General features: G+C 39.9%; 1 long non-coding RNA gene across 7 annotated transcripts in view; it reads right to left on the bottom strand.

Moving 5' to 3' along the window:
- LOC124501076 (uncharacterized) overlaps nt 1-6,112 on the bottom strand; it is a 52,931-nt gene extending 46,819 nt beyond the window's left edge. For 3 of the 7 annotated variants that reach the window (XR_006959700.1, XR_006959696.1, XR_006959694.1), the window contains exon 1: nt 6,004-6,098. This is a non-coding gene — a long non-coding RNA (uncharacterized LOC124501076). Of the gene's footprint in view, nt 1-6,003 lie in introns of all 7 variants that reach the window. The other 4 variants (XR_006959699.1, XR_006959701.1, XR_006959697.1 and 1 more) reach the window with 3 other exon arrangements.
- Nucleotides 6,113-7,011: the final 899 nt, after the last annotated feature.

The raw sequence follows: 7,011 nt of genomic DNA, 5'->3' as shown, positions 1-7,011 counted from the left end.
GAATTATCATGATGCTTATATGGTAGCATAAAAAGTCCCTTACTTGTTGATCTGATGAGTACTTATCGACCTTCTCCTATGTGCCGGCTTTGCTTTATATGGAGGTGTGCACGAGGGGGTGAAACAGGCAAAAATCTCTGGTATAATGCGCATGATATAATGCTATATCAAAGCCCAGGAAAAAAAAAAATCCAGGGCAGTAAAAATCCAGGGCAGGAAAGAGCTTTCATGGCCTGGCCGACACAGCATTAAATCCCAGTTGTGCTCCTGACGTATATAATCTTCAGCAAGCAATCAGCTGCTCTTGCTGATTCCCTTTTCTATATTTATTATAAAGGGGGACATAATAGCTATTTTGTGGTATTCTTGTAAAGATGAAACAAGGTAGAAAATCAATCAGAACTGAATCTGACAATACAATGCCTTAGGTGTCCAAAGAAATCCTCCCAGGAGAGAATACCCCCCATTCACACACACACACACAAAAGTAACATATAAAGTAATTGTTTTTAATGTAATGCATGGCTAAACATGCAAGCGTATCAGGGAAATCCCCAAAGGCCAGAAACAATGAGAAAACACACATGCAGAAAGATAAGCAAGTGCTTGAGACAACATTCCTCTCCTGGGCACCTGCCACACTACTCACATTGGACCCAGGATCAGGGTACCAAAAAGATGGGGGAAGAACCCTAAAGCTTGGATTCCCCAAAGATCACACTTTCAAAGGGGCATGGAGATACTTCCTTGTCTCATCCTTAGATCTGGTTGGAGAATAAATATCCAGAAAGCTAGTAGCCATAATTCTGCACTCACACAGATTTAGGACCTTCTGGTCTCAGTACCTGTGTAAACCTTAAAAAATAAAAAGGTGAAAATTTAGATGAAAAGATTCTTGGTTTGCTGGTGCCTCTGTCCTGTGGCCCACTCCCTACCCCACCAGCACCTGACAGCAGTAAATATAAATTCTTTCTACAGGACAGCTCTTTAAACTCCATCTTCGAAGCGTTTCCACAGATAACGTGGCAAGGCACATGGTGTCTACACACAACGAAACCAGCCACTACGGATGAAAAATCCATAGAAATAATAAATGTTAACAAGTAGTCGAAAGTATTAAGTCTAATAAATATTTCAAAGAAAGAAATTAGTACAAAAATACATAAAAGGGAACGAGATTTATAAAAATGGCCAGGCAGATTTGTTTAAAAGTAAAACTCCTAGAAATGAAAGATACAATCACTGAAGTTAGCAATGTGCTAGGGGAGGTGTCCAGCCCATATATGGGGGCATGTTTATTTCTGTACAGTTATATCAATGAGCCTTATGTTTTCATTGTTACTTTTAACAGCTTTATTAGGTACAATTGATATACAAAGAACTGCACATGTTGAACGTGCAATTTGATGAGTTCAGGCAGATGTAAACACCTTGTGGTATCCTCACCATAATTAACACCTTCAACACCTCCTAGTTTCCTTGTGTTCCTTTGGGTTTTTCTTTGTTTTGGGTTTGTTTTGGTTTGGTTTTGATTTTTTTTTTTTTTTGTAGTCAGAACACCTACCATGAGGTGTGCCCTCTTAACAAATTTTGAAGCGTGCGATCATTGTGTATCGTTTTGTTAACTACAGGTACTGTGTTCTACAGCAGATCTCTATAACTTATGTACGACATAACTGAATCTTGGAACAATCACTCCTCCTTTTCCCCAGCCCCCAGCCCCTAGAAACTATTATTGTATTCTCTGCTTCTTTTTTTTTTAATTTTTTTTTCAACGTTTATTTATTTTTGGGACAGAGAGAGACAGAGCATGAACGGGGGAGGGGCAGAGAGAGAGGGAGACACAGAATCGGAAACAGGCTCCAGGCTCTGAGCCATCAGCCCAGAGCCCGACGCAGGGCTCGAACTCACGGACCGCGAGATCGTGACCTGGCTGAAGTCGGACGCTCAACCGACTGCGCCACCCAGGCGCCCCTCTGCTTCTTTTTTTAAGTTTATTTCCTTATTGAGAGAGAGAGAGAGAGAGAGAGAGAGAGGTGGGGGAGGGGCAGAGAGAGAGAGAGAATCCCAAGCAGGTTCTGCACTGTCAGCACAGAGCCCGACGTGCCTCACGAAACCACAAGATCACAAACTGAGCCGAAATCAAGAGCCGGACACTGAACTGTCTGAGCCACCAGGAACCCCAGCTTCCAAGTTTTTATATAGATGTTTGTCACAAATTTAATAGTGAAAGAGGAAAAGAGTAAAGAGAGAAAGAAGAAGTAGAAGATGCGTTTTGCAATCTATCAAGCTATAAACTCTTACCTCCTGTCTTACAGAAGAAAAAAAAAGTCACTTCAATGCCTCTACTTTCCTAGTTATTTCCAATTCACTCATCTAAAAATTTCTGCTGGGAACCGGGCATACTTTCAACCTCTTGAGGAAGCAAATTGCTTACATTTACTACCCGATGTTTAAAATGCAATTAGTCTTGAGATGTTTGTCTGAGTTTGGTATTCCATGCTGTGTTTAAAAGGCGGCGTGAAAAATTAAATAAATAAATAAATAAATAAATAAATAAATAAACAAACAAAAGGCTACGTGATCACATTGTCTTAGATCTTTTTCCAAAATACAGAAATGAAATTCAAATATTTTCCCTTCACACTGATATTTTACTCACTTTAACTCCCTCTCTGGACCTTTCGTATGGCATTCTTAGTCCTCGGATGTCTACACGTTTGTGCTTCGAGTTCATTACACTCAGCTGACCCACCACACCCCGGCCAGAACTTCAAAAGAAGCTGGGAACAGCCGCACTTGTTCTAGCTGGAAGATCATCCCAAGTCCCTCCCTGTTTACTCTTGAGATGTTTGGGCCTTTCATCTCTAGTTCTCAGATTCTGGCACAATAACCCAGCTCTGACGTCAGGATCTAACCCTCCGGATTCCAGGCTGTCACTGAAATGTTTATGCCATGATGATTCTGTGGCTGTGCTCTCCACACTAATTGTACAGTTGCCACCGCCTTGAGTGAGAAATCTCCCTATCTAGGACGAGCCTTCAAATCCCCAGACGACGGGGATTTGGACATCTACTGTTTCTTTTCATACATCCCAGCCACACCTGGAAAGATTTATATCATTAGCCACAGTTGAAACAGGACTTTTAAATGATCCACTGTATGATATCATTGATTTTTTTCCCTGTAACTAAAATAAAATCAACGTTCTTGTTACACTTTCAAGGTATATTTTTGTTATTTGTTTGTTGTTTTATTTTAGAGAGAGGCAAAGGGGGAGAGAGAGAGAGAGAGAGAGAGAGAGTCAGTCTTAAGCAGGCACCACACTCAGCAGGGCCTGATCCTGTGACCCCTGGATCATGACCTGAGCCGAAATCAAGAGTGGACCTCTCATCTGACTGAGCCACCCAGGCGGCACCTTCTTGTTACACTTTCAAATCTACTTCAGCAAAGTGACATGCCCAATATACGTGAAAAGTGGCCTTCTCTGAAGTTTTCTCAAGGGTTGGAAAATGCAAGGAAATACACCTCACAACCCAGGGAAAAATTTCCCAAAAAATGTTTCTTACTCATCTTTCCCTACCAAATACAACATCCAGCAGTAGCCTCCCCCCACCCCCCGTCTCTCTGTGCCTCTCTCTCTCTCTGAATCTCTAGCTGATTGCTGCTTTCTAACTTCCATGCAATTATAAAAGAGAATGAGGAATATCACTATGAACTCATTTGAAACAACTTCCCAAAGACATCATGAAGTGACCGACAGCACAATGCATAACATCATATATATTATACTACCTTTTGTGTAACGAGTTATACATATACCTGCATATCTTTACAAAAAAAAAAAAACAATAAACGAGAAACCTGAAAACAATGCCCATGGTTACCTACAAAGAGTAGGGGAACCGGGTGGAAGGAATATGCAAGGCAGTGACATTTCCCTGAGAATTCTTATTTTTATAGTTATGACTTGAAATCATGTAATTACATACTCAAAGAATAAACATAAATATAAAAAGGGGATAAAAAAGAAAAAACAAACAAAGCAAAGTGAAACAAATGAATCCAATGTTATTTCCAAAAAAAAAAAAAAAAAGGCCCATAATATTACAGTGATGGAACAACAGTGAAAGAACTAGCCCAAGTCCCTAATGACCACAGTATCTGACTCTTGGCCTTGGGCCCAGCATAAAGTAGGGAGTGGAGAACAGCAAACACATTCTAAATTCTTATTAACAGGTTTGTTTTCTAATTGCATGGGCAAAAAATTTCTGGAATTATTTTATATCTGTTATAGGATTTAGCGAATAAAGTAATGCATTGAGATTGTTGAGAACCATGGTTTTCTCACTGGGAAGAATGGGCAAACTGATACGAAACAAGGAAGGCAAAAACCCTGAAGGATACAACTGAATTGGTAGTATCAGTGTGGACTCCAGATATCTGTTTTTTTTTGTTTTTTTTTTTTAATTTTTTTTTCAACGTTTTTATTTATTTTTGGGACAGAGAGAGACAGAGCATGAACGGGGGAGGGGCAGAGAGAGAGGGAGACACAGAATCGGAAACAGGCTCCAGGCTCGGAGCCATCAGCCCAGAGCCCGACGCGGGGCTCGAACTCCCGGACCGCGAGATCGTGACCTGGCTGAAGTCGGACGCTTAACCGACTGCGCCACCCAGGCGCCCCGTATCTGTTTTTGTTTTTAATTGTTTTATTCTGAGAGAGAGAGAGAAAGAGCACATGCACATGTGCACAAGCCGGGGAAGGCAACGTGTGAGAGAGAAAATCTCAACAAGCAGGCTCCACACTCAGCACAGAGCCCAACAGGGGGCTCAATCTCACAACCCTGGGATCAGGACCCGATCCAAAATCAAGAGTCAGATGCTCAACCGACTGAGCCACCCAAGTGCCCAAGATTTCATATATATATATATATATATATATATATATATATATACACACACACACACATATATATATGTATATATATACACACACACACATATACATACATATGTATATATGTCTACATATATACATACATATGTATATATGTATATATATGTTTCTATGTGCATGTGTATGTGCACATTATTATGTATTTATGTATGTGCATATGTATTTACATATAGCCTGTATTTTCATAATTTATATATGTGTATATGTATGGTGTGTGTATACATATAGATGCTGTCAATAGAATTCTATTCACAAAATGGCTTAAAGGCTATCACAGTAGTAATGAACACCCCTAGTGCCCAGATATTAATCTCAAATACCATTCCTCAATAAGGGAACCAAACATCCTAGTTTCCTTGACACCAGACTTCATTTAACTGCTCAAATTAAAACTTTTTAATTAACTTTTAAAATGAATAGCCATTACTAATGATTAAAGATCTCCAAATGCTCTCCATGTTTTTTTGAAAGGTATATAAAGACCTTCAACCTTTAATACTTTAAAATCAAATCAAATTCCTACTTTGGCAAATAACTTATTAAAATCCTTAAAGAACCTTATTTTATCATTTGAAACAGAAATAAGCTGTTGATATGAGTTTACTGGGTTTGGGGATAGCAAAAATGTCAGAATGCTAGAAGACATAAAACTCTGTCTATATCTATGTCACCAAAGAAACTATTTAGGAAATTAACTTGTAAATAGAGTAGTCTTAATGTGGAAAACACATCTATCTTTTGCTTCAACAAACTTTTCCTAGATTAGATACAAGTTATTCAGGAAGATCTCTGATCTACGAGTTAAGTCAAAGGTTTGTCATTAATGCTTCTTCTAACCTCCTTGAGAATAACTAAGTGAACATTTTTTTTTTCATCTAAGACAGTTGACCATATAAGGAGAGTTGTACACCTTTGTTCACTCCAGGCGACCTCCTGTTTTGCATCCTATTTCACTTGATTTAACTTTTTGGCACTAAACCTACAGTTTTGTTCCCAGTAATAGTTAGCAGACTTAGCAGACTAGCCTATTATAAAGAGTGGCTTACCATAAACATGGTCTTAGCGTGTTCTTCTTTTAATGAGGTGTGACCTTGGGTTCCTTCATGGGACTTAGGTTCAGATGGCATCAGGAAGCAGCCCTAACTCGTCAGCAAATGACTCAGGCTGCTTCCTACTGATAAGGCCAATGAAGAAAGGAGTGGCCAAAGCCCCAAGGGGGGAAACCCCTAATTGGGACGGACCCAAGACACCATCCTAGGCAGTTAAACCTATAGTCTAGCCGGGATCTGACTACAGTCAGTTCGCCAGCCAGTCAGCGTGGGTGTCCTGAAAACTCAAAACAGGAAAGACACCTGGATTTCATTCAGGTCTACTAGTTCATTCTTCAGAGATCAAAAGTGAGGCGAAGCGAATTGCCCAAGACTAAACAAAACAGTGGCACACCTGGGACTAAAACTCTAATCTTTGGTCTAGGTTCCAGAATTTTCTCTGCAACAGAATTTGTGTAATACTGATCTTTTATGTAAGCTGCTTTAATCAGCTCATGGATATAATGTACACAAGTTATTAAATGTATATAAAGGAATTGTTGAGGTAAAATTGCCTATTTTTGAAAAACATTACAGATGAAAACAAAGGCAAGTGATGTATTGTAAAGGAAATGAACAAAAATGCTTAAAAGCATGGCGCATTAGCGCTGAAAACATACTGAAAGATTGTCTGCTTCAACGATTTTACAAGGAGTTTTTGTTACTGCTGTGTGTGGGGGGGGAGTGGTGGTTATGTTTTTGGGGGGAAGGGGAGAGTGTTTTGTTGTTTTGGTTTTGCTTGTTTAGTTCACTTTAAACAGCGCCCCCTGAGGAACCTTTTTCATTCCCAGGGACTCAATCCGTTTGAAAAGCCCCATCTACTTCAGCCCCGGGTTTTCTTTCAAGGGAACTGAAGGCCAGACACCGAGGTCTTTCCGTGAGAAGCAGAGACGTTACTTAATGAAGTAACGGAATAAAAATACTGTCTTCATCCGTTCTTACTAGGCTGCAAAGGGAGACGGAGAG

The sequence above is a fragment of the Lynx rufus genome, unplaced genomic scaffold (assembly GCF_022079265.1).
Source record: "Lynx rufus isolate CCGP_SWC_20201006 ecotype Redwood Valley unplaced genomic scaffold, mLynRuf1.p SCAF_10, whole genome shotgun sequence".
NCBI lineage: Eukaryota > Metazoa > Chordata > Mammalia > Carnivora > Felidae > Lynx > Lynx rufus.
This window is presented reverse-complemented; position numbering and strand designations above follow the sequence as displayed.